This window comes from Hyperolius riggenbachi, chromosome 5 (genome assembly GCF_040937935.1).
Source record: "Hyperolius riggenbachi isolate aHypRig1 chromosome 5, aHypRig1.pri, whole genome shotgun sequence".
Lineage (NCBI taxonomy): Eukaryota > Metazoa > Chordata > Amphibia > Anura > Hyperoliidae > Hyperolius > Hyperolius riggenbachi.
The window spans coordinates 109,089,277-109,106,820 of record NC_090650.1 but is presented as its reverse complement, the minus strand read 5'-3'; positions in this window follow the sequence as shown (position 1 = coordinate 109,106,820).

Here is a 17,544-nt window from a genome sequence, read left to right as displayed (position 1 = left end):
GATAAGTAGCTCGCATCTGCAAGCTACTTATCACCTGGAATAGCATCAGGCCCTTAGTGTTGTTGACTGTGTCTGGAGCTGCTTTGCTGTTAGGCGCTAACGTCTGATGACAAGAACCTCAGTTTTGTCAGCATTTAGTTTAGGCCAGTTTTCATTCATCCACTCCTGAAGCTCAGCTAAGCATGTGTCTATTTTTGGAATAGGGTCTGTAATGTCGGGTTTTAACCACTTAAGCCCACTGGGTTGAGATTTTTTTTGCAACTTTCACCTCCCATTCATTTGCCAATCACTTTATCACTACTCATCACAATTAATTGATCTACATCTTGTTTTTTCCGCCACCCATTAGGCTTTCTGTGGGTGATACATTTTGCTGAGAATTAATTTATTCTAAATCCATTTTAACAGGAATATTAAGAAAGAAATGGAAAAAAAATCATTATTTCTCAGCTTTTGGCCATTATAGTTTGAAATTAATACATGCTACCATAATTAAAACCCATGTACTTTATTTGACCATTTGTCCTGCTTATTACACCATTTAAATTTTGTCCCTATCACAATGTATGGCGTCAATATTTAATTTGGAAATAAAGGTGCATTTTTTCAATTTGCGTCCATCACTATTTAAAAGCCCATAATTTATTAAATCATATTGATATACTCCTTTGACATGAATATTTAAAAGTTTAGACCCTTAGGTAACAATTTATGTCTTTTTTTTATTATTATTGTAATTTTTTATTTTATTTTTTATTAAAACTTTTATGTGGGTATTTTTTGATGTGGGAGGTAAACAGGGGATTTTAAATGTTTAAAAATGTATTTATTAAATGCAAAGTGGTTTTTGGTGTTGTTTGCTATTTGGCCACAAGATGGCCACAGTCAAAAAGTCCTGGGAGCAATCGATCTTGCTCCCAGGAAGAAGAAAGAAGACCAGGAACTTTTTTAACTCAGAAAAGCGTCTGAAGAGACACTGTCGGCTTTTCTCCGGGGGAGGGTCCAATCAATGAAAGGGATCTATAATCCCTTTCATTATTTGCTGGGCTAGCGGCCGGCGGAGGGAGTGCGCATGGGGGGGGGGGGGCCGCGGGAGTGCGCGCGACCCACGGGAGTGCGCGAAGCCTAATTGGATGAGAACTTTTGACAGATGGGTGTCAATAGCATAGCAGTGGTATGTCAGACTGAGTTTTTGGATGATTTTTCTGAATGCCAGTATGTATATGGTAAACAACAAAGGGGATAGGATTGAGCCCTGGGCACACCATATTTTAGTGGTACAGGGTTGGACTGGAAAGGCCCCAAGGCTACCCTTTGTGTTCTGCCATCCAGTAAGGAGGGGAACCACAGCCTGTTAAAGTGAACCTCCAGACTAAAAAACTACTCAGCAGCACTGAAAAGGCTTGGTGTTTCTTTAACAGTTTCACAGCATCAGAACTTTATTTCTCTTACCCAAGCCTCATTTGTAGCTGCACAGAAGCTAAGCTCTGCCCTATCAAAGAAATCTGCCTCTTCATTTTTCCCCTGTTGCTGTGCACCTCCTTTCAGCCAAAAAGATGAAATCACATGAAATCACAAACATTTGCCTGTTCTTTTAAAACAGCGTGGGTAAGAGATTACATTACCTATCTATTTTAATTAACATAACTAATGTAACTTAATGACAGTATGTTTGTTTAGGCTGAAGTTCCTCTTCTCAATAGCTTTTCCCAGAAAAAGGAGTTAGAGACAGGTCTCTGTAGCTGCTCAGAATATCTGGATCTAGGTATGGTTTCTTTAGTAGTGGCTTGATGGTTGCTTCTTTCAGTGCAGGCGTGGCCTATTAGTGCACCTGCACAGTGGGTCCACACTTGTTCATGGACAGGTGCATGCCCATGGACTTTCCGTCTCAGGCACTGGCAGTAGTCTCTCGGAGGATTTAGGAAACCTCTAAAGGATCCAGAGGTTTTTCTCAATTGAGGTAAGTATCTAATTGTTTTTTCTTAAGTCATAGGTTTGCGTTAATATTTTTTCCTTTAAAGGACTTACGAGGTGAAATGTTCCTCCTGCGCGTCCTTGCTACAAGCTGTCTCCTGTGCGTGGATTGGGGGAAGAGGCCCTAGAGCTGTGTAGCCGCACTCGTGTCTATGCGGACTGTGCAGCAGCGGCAAGCTCTGGCGGACATTTTACTTGTGGAACGAGAGCCCGACCTGGGCGGTGGGGTCGGGAGCCCGACCTGGAGTCTGGCACACAGCGGGGACCGGGTGGAAGTAAACGGAGGGAGCGAATGGCATCCTCCGTGGATACAAAATAGACACAGGTACTGAACTTTTTTAAACATTTTATCTTGTAAGTCCTTTAAGGATATTTCAGGGATGACATCATTATTAAAACATTACAGATCTCATTAATATAATTGCCATCTTTTTTTTCCCTTCTTGCATTTTAAACATTCTTTATTCTATAGCCTTCTGTTTGCACAAATACTGTCTACTGGGCTAAGACTTCTGTTCTTTTTATTTCATGAAACTGTTGAGGAATGTAACTAATCAATATGTTTATTTACTGTGATGCAATAAAATGTGATAACACTTCTGCAGTTCATTCCAGTCCTATGGCACTACCGTGGTATTATGTATGTCATTGAATTTGTGTACAACTGACATTTACCTGAAATTCCTCAAAGATCACGGACACCTTCAGTTTTGACAGTAAAATATGTGTTTGGAACATCTTTGCATATGATCAAAATTATGTAAGGTGTTTTGGGGATTTCTAAAATAAGGATTATAAAATAAAAATTAATGTTGTAGTTCACCACCAGTACCAGGTAAGATTTTGAAGTACCCAGAGGTAGATCCATGCATATAAATCCCCTGGTATATTTTGAAACAGAAACACTTAAAGGACCAGTATTGCAGGTTTTTTTAATTCAATATAAATGTAACAACATACAAATAAGAAGTGGGTTTCTCCCAAAGTAAAGTGAACCATAAATTACTTTTCTCCTAACAGAGGCGCTATTCCTTGAATAGTAATTATACAAAGATGCTGGCCAGCCTCACTGCTCTCTGCACACTTTTTTTTTGGCAGTTGGTGCCTGAGGAAGCGGGAATATACCCGTGAAACGCGTTGCGGTTCTGATCATGGAATATGTGAATAAATTGTCTTTATCTTAAGCGACAGCATCGAGTCTATTTCTGAGTGGCCGGTCCACCGCCGCCACCCGAATATTTTAAACATTTTAGCATATTTTATCCTTTTGGCGCCTCTGTACATCTACTTTTCTCCTATGCTGCTGTCACTTACAGAAATCTGACAGAACCAACAGGTTTTGGGCTAGTCCATCTCTTAATGGGAGTTTCCTATCAAGGTCTTTACTCTTTTAAAGACATTCCTTGAATAGTAATTATACAAAGATGCTGGCCAGCCTCACTGCTCTCTGCACACTTTTTTTTGGCAGTTGGTCGGAACAACTACCATTCACTAAGGGCTTTTGATCATTAAAAACAAAAACTGAAACCCCCCCTTGAAGAGATGGGCTAGTCCAAAACCTGTCAGTTCTGTAGGATTTCTACTGCCTTCTGTAAGTGACAGCAACATAGGAGAAAAGTAATTTATGTCTCATTTTACTCTGGAAGAAACATACTACCTATTTGTATGTGTTTTACATGTGTATTCAGTTTTACAATTTTCACGATAGTGGTCCTTTAATAACACTCCTTTTGTTGTATATTACCTAAACAATCATTCCTACTGTCTTATCCATCTATATGAGAATCCTGCATTTCAGATTGGCTACTGGGTATTGAAGCCACATCTGAACTTGGTGACTCCCACATGATTCCTCCTCAGGCTTCAGTGACCTGCAGGTTGTTGTCATATTGTTGGATAAAACATAACAAAAAGTGTTTAGAGTAAGAAACAACATTTTTGTTGTATGTAACACTTCTCTCACAGGAAAAAATAATTCATCCACGTCATTGATCCATTTTAGGGTCACTTTAAGACTTGTAGCTACTGCATAAAATATCTTTTGCCTGGATCGTTGTAGAACAGCATGTTCTTTGCTCCAGGTGAAATTGTATGGATTATCTATTTACATCTTTATGATTTCAAAAACCAAGCAGATCTCATAAAAGACATTTTATTTTCTTTAATAAAATACATCATGCATAATTTCAATTGCTTTAATGTCTGAACATTCACAAGCGACATAAGGTTTAATCATCAGTATATAAAGTTATGTTTATACGTTACGTTGACTTATTAATCAGAAAAATGCTTTTTGTTAGACTTTTTGTGTGTGTGTTTATGCCTTGCTTAGTATTTTAGTGTCTGTTATTGACAGCATTCCTAGCAGGGCAGCATTTTCACCATAAATAAGAGTTCCGGATAAAGCAACAGCTGTCACATTTCATGAATAAGTAATAAACCTTCGTCTCCCTAACGCACATTGATCATTATATACCAAGTTATTATTCAATAAAAGCAGCGTGTGTGTTTAGAGAATTATATTTTTAATATCATTTCAAAAAGAGGGATCTTTGGGAAGTACAACATACAAAGAATTATAAGGAAGACAATCATTTTAGTATATACTTGTTTATGTAAACATTACCTGTTCATATAGCGTGAACAAAAAGGTCACCCATTTCAAAGGTACACTAGTTTTATTTTCATTGACAAAAATAGTCAACATTGTAATCTGCAGTAAGGGCAATGCCTACAGCATATGTTATTGCAATGTATTACTGACACTTAAGGCTGGAAAAAGGAAGGAAGAGAAGAAAAAATAATGACAACATGTTGTATGTGCAAATCTTGCTCATACTGATAGTGTAAAAAAGAGAGAAAAAAAATAAAGAAAGAAAGAAAGAAAGAAGTGGAACAAACTGATGATATTGACTTTTCTACATCTATATATGATAAATTACTATAATATTAATAATTGTATAACATATGTTTTTGCTGCATAACAATAATTGAATGAATGATTAGCTTTTGCACAATGTGTGAAACATCCTACCTAAAACATAAGATGTAAAAAAAACTTTTTCTAATAATACATAAATATATTATACCTACAAATATTTTAGAAAGAAAAAAATTATATAAATTACATTAGAAGCTTTTCCCTCTGCTGCCTGTCAACAAACTTTCATTACAGTAAAGAGAACATGACATAATGCTCATGTGTATATAAAATACAAGTTTAGCGTATTTGGGACTGAATTTTATTGAATTAAATTCACTTAGCTGAATGTTTTATTGCCCATTTTTTAAATAAACCATGGTAGAATCATATGGTTATAAAATTACAATGAAGGATCATTATATAGAAAATGTTATCATGACGTTTGCCGTTTTGCACTTTGTACAAGGTTCTGGTAAGCGGTACAGTAGAATTTGTAATTCTAAAAAAAAGCCTGAATTATAATGAAGAGTAAGTTGCTCCATAAATTAATATGTTAAATGGGTGTTTTGAGTAGGGATGCTCATTCGGATTCCGCAGAAATTAAATTTCCGCATTTTCTATCGGAAATCCGCATTTTTGATTAGAAGTCGGAAAATGGAAATTGGATTTTTGCAGAATTACCACATTACTGCAACTCAGTAATTTTAGCACAATCACAGAACTCGGAAGCATTGGACCAATCAGAATGCAGAGTCAACTCGGAAGTATTTGGCCAATCAGAAAATGTAAAAAAATGACCCCCCCCCCCAAAAAAAAGACTTGGAATTAAAAATCGGAAAACTAAAATGGCCGCAAAATCAACAATCAGCATTGGAAAATTGGAATTTCCATGCAATCAGAACCAGAAATCAGCATTTCCAACCATCCCTAGTTTTGAGGCCCTTTCTCTCAATCCATAGGAATAATATGTGCACTTGAGTTTGATGGGACATAAATGTGTTTCTTATAATAAAAGAATAGCAATTATTCTGTTCGTTTTTTTAAATTAATGTATTATTTATCAATCCTCTATATGCCTCTTCTTTTTACGATGACAATGAAACTGCACCTTTGTAAGCCTTTCCTGGTCCGTAAACTTAAACTTAAAAAAAAAAAAAATCCCATTAAGAATTTAATTTAGTACCATGTTCAAAAAACAAAAGCAAAACAACATACACATTGGCTACATTCCTTGATGATACAATAATTTAACCCTTTGCCGACCACTCCATGGCGTGAATGCAGCGGCAGCCCTAGGACCGCTCCACGTGTGAATGGCCTTCTATGGGGCTAGCAGGAGATCGTGTGTGCTGCTGTGCATGCATCCCTGCTTGGAAGGTGGAGCTCCACCCACCTTCAGTCTCCCAATCGCTGCTCGGAGACTGTTAGACAGCAAAACCGACTTCTATTTATGTAGTACAGTGCTGCGATCTACGGCAGCGCTGTACTGGGGACAGCCGTGTGACACAGCTGTCCCCCTGGGGCACACAGAAGCGATCCGCTGTGGTAGGCTGAAGCCTATAACAGCCAATTGCTGTAATTGGCTGACGGGGGGAGGGAGGGAGGTAGAGGGAAAAAAATAAATAAAGAATACAAAAAATTTATGAAAAAAAGGAAATAAATACTTATAACAAAATAAAAAAACATGCTGGGGGCGATCTGACCCCACCAACAGAAAGTTCTGTTGGTGGGAAAGAAAAGGAGGATCAATTGTGTGCTGACATGCACAGCCCTGCAGCGAGGCCTTAAAGCTGCAGTGGCCTATTTCATGAAAAATGGCATGGACTTTAGGGGGTTTAACACTGCGGTGCTCAAGTGGTTAAATGCAAGAAACAGAAAAATAAGAGGACCAGCTTGCTTTCTATGAGCTCTGATTATTTACTATCATATTAATGGTATAAATAATGGAATTCAATCACAGAACTGAAACATTTCAAATGACAGAATAATGGACCCATCAGCCTCAATTCACTAAGCTTTATCAAACACTTTATCAATCGTTTGATAATTTACCTCATGAGTAAAATCTAATTTTGAATTCACTAAGGTGTTCACTAAGTGTGCACCACTTTGCTGAATGCACAGCGCACAAACCGCGCTGATATTAACCTTCTTATAGAGCTTCATTGCACAAGAATTTTGAGGGTGATTTAAAAAAAATCGCCTGCGCTTGAAAAAAGGCAGAGAATGCCCCTAGTGTGAATGAGCATTCACTGCAGGAAAGCTCAAAGGGTCTTTTTTTTTTTTTACTATAAAACAGAGTGTGGTTATAAAAATATGAGACACTTTTCTTTGCTACTAATGTTCTTTTCATTATCCGCACTACACCTACAATTCATTATAGCAGGGTTTTTTTTTCGCTTCAGGTTTGCATTAACCACTTGAGGACCCAGGGCTTACACCCCCCCCCCCCCCTAGTGACCAGGCTATTTTTCTTACAAAATAGGCCGGTGCAGCTTTAAGGCCTCGCTGCAGGGCCACACAACTCAGCACACAAGTATTTCCCTCCCCTTTTGTGCCCACCAACAGAGCTTTCTTTTAGTGGGCTATAATCACTCCCAGGATGTTTGTTTTTTGTTTTTATAAATATTTATTCTATTTATTTTTAAATAAATAAACATTTCATTGCCAGCCTATGACAGTGTACTGCTTCTGTGTATGCAGACACGGCCGTCCCCAGTACAGCACTGCCTTAGATCGCAGCGCTGTATCGTGTTAATAGACCGCAGTTTTGCTGTCTAACAGTCTCCCAGCGGCGATTGCTGCTGGTAGACTGATGGTGGAGCGGAGCTCCGTCATTCATGTGGAGATGAGCGTGCATCGGCGCGTGATCTCCAGCAAAACGCCCCCAGGACTGCACGCCGATCGGCGTCAGTGTGGTCCTGGGGCTGCCGCTGCATTCATGCCAATTGGCGTGGAGCAGTCACTAAATAGTTAAAGCATAACTTAAGCACAGAGCGTCTTTTTTATTCAATTTATTTGATTAACTGTTGCTTCACAAAATAAGCAGAATACAAAAGTAGGACTTTGATTAACATTATTCTATATCTATTAGCAATGGCCTTCTTTTCCTTAAAGGGAACCTAAACTGAGAAGGATGTGGATTTTTCCTTTTAAAATAATACTAGTTGCCTGACTCTCCTGCAGCTCCTGTGTCTCTAATACTTTTAGCCACAGCCCCTGAACAAGCATGCAGATCAGGTGCTCTGACTGATGTCAGACTGGATTAGCTGCATGCTTGTTTCAGGTGTGCGATTCAGCCACTGCTGCAGCTAAAGAGATCAGCAGGAAGCCAGGCAACTGGCATTGTTTAAAAGGAAACATCCATATGCCTCTCAGTTTAGGTTCCCTTTAAAGAGACTCCGTAACAAAAATTGCATCCTGTTTTTTATCATCCTACAACTTCCAAAAGCTATTCTAATGTGTTCTGGCTTACTGCAGCACTTTCTGCTATCACAGTCTCTGTAATAAATCAACTTATCTCTCTCTTGTCAGACTTGTCAGCCTGTGTCTGGAAGGCTGCCAAGTTCTTCAGTGTTGTGGTTCTGTGAAGCATCTCCCCCCTTCTGGCCCCTCTATGCACACTGCCTGTGTGTTATTTAGATTAGTACAGCTTCTCTCTGCTCTATTATCTTTTACAAGCTGGATAAATCCTCCTCTGAGCTGGCTGGGCTTTCACATACTGAGGAATTATATACAGGCAGAGCTGTCTGCACTCTGCAGGAAGAAACAGCCTGACACTTCAGTGGAAGATAGCTGCAGGGGGAAAGAAACACACAAATGATCTCTTGAGATTAAAAAGGAAGGCTGTATACAGCCTGCTTGTGTATGAATGTATTTTCTATGTGTGGACATACTGTACATCAACCTACTTCCTGTTTTGGTGGCCATTTTGTTTGTTTATAAACAAACTTTTTAAAACTGTTTTTAACCACTTTTAATGCGGCGAGGAGCGGCGAAATTGTGACAGAGGGTAATAGGAGATGTCCCCTAACGCACTGGTATGTTTACTTTTGTGCGATTTTAACAATACAGATTCTCTTTAAAGCCTCCAGAAAAGTGTTGGAGCTGGGTGGGTCAAATCATTGTGAATGCTTCACTGACTTATACTAAGTTCCAGATATTCCTCTCTATAGCAACAATACATTTTCTTCTGTTCTCCATATCTGGAGAAATAACAAAGGGTTATTCAAACAACAATCTCATGGCCCAGTGAAAGTAGGCAATCTGTTTTTGCCACATGGAACACCTTTTATCGCTTTAATATTGATCATTCCTAGGTCATTCAGGAATTGCATAGACAGATGAACTATGATATGACTGTGATCACATATGGTTAACCATAGATAACAAATCAATGTTGCCTACATACAGTATTTAAATATATGTTAGTGTCTTTTTCCGTACAAATACATATAGCAATAGATATTTATCAACTAGATACGTTGTGATGAACAGAATTTCCAAATTCTACTCCAAGAATTTTGCTCTAAATTTTCAAAAATTCGACAGAATATTAGTATTTAGGGCTAAAGGCATTAAAGTCAATGTAGAATTTAAATGGATTTACGGATGTAAGGGGTTTGAAATATCTTCTGTTTGTTTGGGATGTGTCTGACTGGAAGCTTGAAGTTATGTGGAAGTTATATGGAACTTATTCTGGTGGCCGAGGGTGCCAAGGATGGCCAAGGGTGCAAGAGTGCAATGGGGAATGTAAAATTATGGTGATTTTCAGTGATCAGTAGGAATACTGCTTCTTATGCTACAAAAAGTGACCAGTAAAAAATTGGTAGGTAGGAGATAGATGTCATTGTGCTCGATGCAAACCTTTACATTGTGCGTGGTTTTATGTTTAAAGTACAAAAGACAATATGGTGGCAGGGAATAAACTAAGAACCTCACACATATTACTTGCCCAACTATTCCAAACTATACAAAAATATTATATGTGAAGTACTAGGAATGACACCGTTACTGAAAATTGAATTCAGTATTGTTAAAAAAAAACACAAATAACTGAAGATAACAGCAAAGCAAAAACAAATACTGTAACTATGACAAAACTCTGCAAATAGGCATATTCTGTGCCCGGCTGTCACATCTGCCTCGGATTGTGACCAGGCAATCAAAGTGCATCTCTCTGTGCATTCACTGCAATAAAAGCAGAGAGAAGCATTGGAAACACATAATCCTCCTGTCTACAAAATGATTTTCCTAACTTCTGCCCAATAATGAGATACAGGAAGCTTCACTCTGGAGCGATGGCTTCAATCTGTCACCCTGTATCACAGTCCATATCCTCTACTCTGGCAAACTGCACACTGAATTAATCCAGACTTCATGTAAATAATATAAAGAGGAGGGTGGCTTGGCTAAGCAGTGTTAGCTATCTTCAGTATAGTAAAGGTTGTATGTATGTTTATGTGCAAGTGTTATGTGAAGTAGGTCATTTCGGTGATCATCGGCAAGCACCAAAGCTGTGCGCTGCTATAGCACTAATGCGATACTGTCCACCCCATTCAAGGGTAATTTGGGGTTCTGGTGATCACCGGACCCTGAATTGCTTCTCCCTTCGAGTAGCTATGACTCGGAGGGGAAATAATATTTAAAGACGCCGGGAAATTGAGCCATCATTTGGCCCACCCTGCTTCCAGCTCACCAGCGATGTGTTAAAGCCCATACACACACTGGATCGATGTCAAGCCTTAGCCAAGGCTGTACAGATTTAGGTATGTATAATATTACTGTATGTATTTAGCCTACAGGCTGATTATGCATTCTGTCTCAATGCGGGGGGTGGCGATGGAGCAGTGCAGACCTGATGTCACTAGATAGGCAGGGAGGGGTGAGAATAAAGCTATGGACCATCACTCGACTGGGTTGATCCACCTGTCAGATCGCTACCTGGGGGCTGCTGTACACACTCTGGATTATCAGCAGAGGTGACGGCAGATGTATTAGAAGTCTCTGCTGACTTTACTCTAGCACATGTAAGGGTCTCTACCCAGCAGACAACCCAGAGAATGCATACAAACCTTCTAATGTTCATTAGTGCACCGCCTAGGTAAAAAGGTTAATACTAATAATCAGTTTGTTATGTTGGCTCTTCTGTCTTCACAAAGCTCTTTGAGATTTTTGTGAGAAGGACTAACAAACCTGGGTGCTATTCATGCTCTGATGACATTCCATGGCCATATTCTCTTGAAGTGACTCTGAAGTAACATGCTTATTTGATTCACTTGCCATTGCTAGTGCCTATGCAACCAGCTGTTAGTCCAAAGCTTAGTCACTTGCTGTCAGAGGTCTGTATGTACATCATGAGGTTTTAACTTTTGCATTAGTAGTGCTGCAACAGTTATAAACTGTCACAGCTGGAACATTATGGTTATACCCAAATATACAGAAATGTCTAAATATTGAATCTGCATTTCAGAAATGAGATGAAAGCTATTTAACAGGTGACTGTAATTGTTCATCCAAAAAAAAAAAAAATCACAGATCCTGGGTACTGGGAACATGAGTGTCTGCAGAGAACTTTCTGGGGTGGGGATAAAAAAGGGGGAGAAGCCAAGTGGTGCACCCAAAAATGGGGGTAATAGAATGGGCGTGATCATGGACCAGGATGTGGGTGTGGTCAGGGGTGGAGCCAAATTTACATCAACTTAGCAATGGTGGGACATTAGACTAGGACTATAGTAGGAAATTAGGAAGAAGATTGTGAGTGCCTCCGACACAGGTGCCCCCCAGTTTAGGTAGTAACAGGGACCCCCCATGTCTAGTGACAGGGACCCCCCTAGTTAAGGTGGTGATAGGTGCCCCCCAATTTAGGTAGTGACAGGTGCTTCCCCAGTTTAGGTAGTGACAGGTGCCCCCTAAGTTTAGGTAGTGATAGGTGCCCCCCAGTTTAGGTAGTAACAGTGACCCCCCATGTCTAGTGACAGGGACCCCCCTAGTTTAGGTGGTGACAGGTGCCCCCCAGTTTAGGTAGTGACAGGTGCCCCCCCCAGTTTAGGTAGTGACAGGTGCCCCCCAGTTTAGGTAGTGACAGGTGCCCCCCAGTTTAGGTACTGACAGGTGCCCTTAGTTTAGGTATTGACAGGTGACTCCCAGTTTAGGTAGTGACAGGTGCCCCCTAGTTTAGGTAGTGACAGGTGCCCCCCAGTGTATGTAGTGACAGGGAGGGACCCCCACTCACCGTCATCCCAGCAGCCAGATAAGCGGCAGACCTCAGAATCAGCTGGTGACCAGTGAGAGCGGGCGCAAGGTACCCCTGTGGACACTGGGATGCATTTGTGGCAGTTAAACACCAAAAAATGGGCATGGCCTGTGACCAGGATGTGGGTGTGGTAATCGGTGGAGCCAAATTTGCATGAACTTAGCAATGGTGGGACATTAGACTAGGACTATAGTAGGAATTAGATTGTGAGTGCCTTCCAACCCAGGTGCCCCCCAATTTACGAAGTAACAGGGACCCCCATGTTTAGTGACGGCCCCCCCCCCTAGTTTAAGTGGTGACAGGTACCCCCCAGTTTAGGTAGTGCCAGGTGCCCCCTTAGTTTAGGTAGTGACAGGGACCCCCCATGTTTAGTGACAGGAACCCCCCAGTTTAGGTGGTGACAAGAGCCCCCTAGTTTAGGTAGTGACAGGAGTCCCCCAGGTTAGGTAGTGACAGGTGCCCCCCAAGTTTAGGTAGTGACAGGTGCCCCCCAGTTTAGGTAGTGACAGGTGCCCCCAGCCTAGGTAGTGACAGGTGCCCCCCAGTTTGGGTAGTGACAGGTGCCCTCCAGTGTATGTAGTGACAGGTGCCCCCCAGTGTATGTAGTGACAGGGAGGCTACCCCACTCACCGTCGTCTTAGCAGCCAGACATGCGTCAGACCTCAGAATTAGCCGGCTACCAGTGAGAGCGGGCGCACAGTACCCCTGTGGACACAGCGCTGCATATGTGGAAGTGATGTCACTTCCACATATCAGTGCGGTGTCCGTGAGGTCTTATCACCCACACTCACTGGTCACTGGCTGATCAGAGGTCTGATGCTGGTCTGGCTGCTGGAATTAGGCAGTGGGGACAGCCAGGGGGAGGGGGGGCAGCTAACGGACGAGGGCCCATTTTGCCCAACGGGCGGATGCTCGTGACTGGGAATATGCAAATTGCTCTCTTATTTAAGGTGGAGTAAGTCTGGTGTGTCTGTAAGTGCCGGACCTTGGCCTAAGAGCCATTTCACACTTGCCTGGTGCTTCTCCAGAGGTTCATTCAACCTGTTGCCAGTGGTCCCAATTCTGTGATGTTTGTTTGGTGAGCAATGAGCATGCTTTCTGTTACTTTTATACAATCAGCACTGCATGTAAAACATAGGGTAGTAAGTATTTTATCATCTCCTGTGCCTGGCATTATGTGGTACCTTACAGGAACCCTCCCCTATCTATGCCTAACAAGAACCCTCCCTTATTTATGCTAAATAGAGATGGCTCGAACGGTTCGACCGCAAACGGTTCCCGGAAAACTTTCGGTGGTTCGCGTTCGCGATTGAACGCGGTTCGACCCGCCTCTTATACTACATCATTAGGGTCAACTTTGACCCTATACATCACAGTCAGCAGGCACAGGGTAGCCAATCAGGCTTTTATCCCTCCTGGAGCCCCCCCCCCCTTATAAAAGGCAGGCAGCATCAGCCTTTTCACTCACTTGTGGGGCTGCAGTAATTAGAGAAGGGATAGCTTGCTGCAGAGACATTAGGGAAAGCTTAGTTAGGCTTGTTAGGTTGCTCTTTCTTGCTGATCCTTATTGCTAAAAAGCACTCCTCATCCTCAACAGCTCTTTTGAGAGCTAATGTTTTTCTTATGATCTATTTTTTGTGTGTGTGTCCCACAGACACTTGTGTTGCATATACAGCCCTGTCAGTCAGTCTTAGCTGCTGGACCTTGGCTCCTTGGTAATTCCTACTGTTTCTTACTGTGCCACTGCCAGGCCCAGCACATTCAGTGACTACTACCTGTGTGTGTGACAGGCAGCTGTACATTTGTAATACCCATCACTGCATATACCTACCTGTTCATTGCACCTACCTACCTACGTGAGCAAACGCAGTGTGATATTTAATACCACCAGTCACTGTACCTTTTCACGGTACCCAGGCAGCTGCACATTTGTAATACCCATCACTGCATATACCTACCAGTTCAGTGCACCCACCTACCTACGTGAGCGCTCGCAGTGTGATATTTATTACCACCAGTTACTGTACCTGTTTACAGTACCCAGGCAGTTGCACATTTGTAATACCCATCACTGCATATACCTACCTGTTCAGTGCACCCACTTACCTACGTGAGCGCACGCAGTGTGATATTTAATACCACCAGTTACTGTACCTGTTCACAGTACCTATGCAGCTGCACATTTGTAATACCCATCACTGCATATACCTACCTGTTGTTCACAGTGCACCCCCCTACCTACGTGAGCGCACGCAGTGTCACTGCACCTATTCCCGCTACCTGTGTGTGTGTCTCTGTGTGTGTGTGTGACAGCTGCACATTGTATTGATACCAGTCACTCACTGCATACCTGTTCACTGCACCTGTGTGACTGCACATTATATTAGTCAAGTCAGTGCATACCTTTCACTTCATCCCCCCCAATATGGGCAAAACAGGAAGAGCCAGAGGCAGGCCACCTGGCAGGTCTATTTGAGGTTGTGCTGTCATGATTTTGTGCGGCCCTGAACCAAAATTCAGTGTTCAGAAGGCGCGTGCCATCAACCCCCAAGATTGTCAGTACGTAGTTGACTATTTAACACAGAATACCTCATCTTCCTCAGATTCCGCACGGAAGGGTGACATATCTTCCTCCTCCGCTCTGATTATGGCACCCCACTTAACACTCAGTCGGCCGCCACCACCAAAGTGCCATCACCCCAGGGCTCAGCGGTGTGGAAATTTTTTTGTGTGTCTGCCTCAGATGAGAGCAATGTCATCTGTACTTTCTGCCACCAAAAATTGAGCCGTGGAAAGACTAAGAGCCGCGTAGGGACAACTTCCTTATGAAGGCGCATGATGACAAAGCACAAACTGCAATGGGATGACCACCTGAGGAAAAGCAGCACACAAAAGCAAAGCCACGCACCGCAGTGGAAGATACTAGGCCGCAATTATTTCTCAAATAAGGCAAGTGGTGTAATCTCTGGCACCCAGCATTGGGTCAAGGGTCCATCTGACCATGTGGTCTGCAAAGCACGGTCAGGCCAGCCTGAAGACTAAGTCAGTCCCCACACACAGCATCCCTGCCTGCACCCCGTGTGACCGCCTGCCCCAAGTCACTCCCCACACAGCATCTCTGCCTGCAGGCCGCTTGAATGCCTTCTCCACCACCACCAACAGGGTCAAGGACACCAGGCGGATTCCTGCATTTTTAAGGCCGCTGCTAGCAGCGGCCACTATAATAATTTTTCTGGTGCGTGTACATGCCTGCCTAAATTTTCTGGCTGCACTGCAGCTGCAACAACAAAACAAAAGGCATGTACATGTGTCAATTCCCCTTCATGATTGTTACCTTGCCGTGGTGAAGGGGCTTGTGTATCACAATGAAGCAATGACCGCCAGCTATACGAGTGTCCTGGGGGGGGGGGGGGGGCACACCCAAGATAATAAGGTCGTTGCTTCATTGTGGACAGACCAAATTCGATCAGCTGGACAGTCACTGTTGTTCTATCATTGAGCTACCACAACCCGGCGACCATATGGGTTTGAAAACCGCCACGACCTGCACTCTCACTATGGTGCGCACCAGTCCAGCACGGCCGTCACTAAACAGCTGTTTGCGGTGTGTTACACAGTGAGTTTGATGTGTCAGTGTGAAGCAGTACTCTAATTACACTCCCTGATTGATGTATACACATGCAAGATGTTTTAAAGCACTTCAGGTCTCCAATTTAGCATGCAATCTGATTTCTGCCCTTAAAATGCTGCTTTGCATCAAATCCAGATTTTTCCCACTTTTGGCGTCTATCCAACTCATCTATGCCCCCCCCCCCCCCCTCCAGGTGTTAGACCCCTTGAAACATCTTTTTCATCACTTTTGTGGCCAGCATAAATGTTTCTAGTTTTCAAAGTTCGCCTCCCCTTTGAAGTGTATTGCGGTTCGCGAAAGTTCGCGCGAACCGAACTTTTGCGGAAGTTCGCGTTCGATGTTCGCAAGCCGAAAATCGGAGGTTCGAGCCATCTCTAATGCCAAACAGGATCACTCTCCTATCTGTGCCTAACAAGAACCCTCCCCCATCTATGCCTAACAAGAACCCTCACCCAGCTATGCCTAACAAGAACCCATAATTCTGAAAAATTGAACATGTGTAATACATTGGGAACATTTTTCAAATGATACAATCAATCAAAATATTGTACTTCTCAAATTAAAAAGAATTATCAAAATTGTGGCCACTATACCTAAAGTCATTGTTTGAAGGGTCCAATGCCTTCTTCAGCTAGGGGGAATAGTTTGCTAAAAACACAACAAATATCTCTGCTTGCCTCTGAGAGTGGTCTTCTGTCACTCAAACATTTCCATTTATTACCAATCTTTTTAGAACAATTGGTCAGATGGACACGTTTCCTATCGCTGACCTCTAAAAGTCATTTGATATAAACATTTGGTATTATAGATTATATTATATATATATTATCTCAGCAATTAATCTGGACAGTCATCTGACACTAATATGTTCTCAAATCCGTATATGTAATGCAATAATTAAAAGAGTAATGCATATAAATATTGTATAATGAATTTACTCTTAGGTAAATGTTGCAGTAATGCCACAAGTTTATATACCAATTGAAAATGCACTAGTTTCTCTTAAAACCATCAAATTACATAAATGCACATATATTGCCCTAAGGGGAAATGAATGGTTAAAATAGGATGTGTTATATAGATCAAAAATAAGTTCAGATATGTAACACTAAGTATCCCTGAGTTAAGAATAAAACCTTGAGATTTTTTTGTTTTCACAAAATCCAGACATTGATGTTAATTAGTCTTTGGTTAAAACAATGTTTATTCTCTTGTCGTCTCTCCTTGAATGTTAACAAAAGCAAAGTAAACACTACAGAACCCGATGACAACAACTTTCTAAAGACCTACATAAATAATGCAAAACAGAAATGACTGTATTGTAATAAGGCTATCAACTACAGAAATAAAAAGAAATGATTAAGTTGCAAATAAAAGAGACTTACTTCTTAGGGGTGAAATGTTTGCTTTGGTGGGAAAAAATGCCTTTAGATAAATACAATGTTATATTTCTGTTATGTTTACCATGGTTATTTAGAGTTAAATGGAAACATATTAATATGTTCCAGAGGAAAAAAAGTACTTTCTGCAATGACTTTATACTGGGTAAATTTTAACTAATGTAATAAAAGTATTCTTTAAAGGGATACTGTAGGGGGGTCAGGGGAAAATGAGTTGAGCTTACCCGGGGATTCTAACGGTCCCCCGCAGACATCCTGTGTTGGCGCAGCCACTCACCAATGCTCCGGACCCGCCTCTGGTTCACTTCTAGAATTTCAGACTTTAAAGTCTGAAAACCACTGCGCCTGCGTTGCCGTGTCC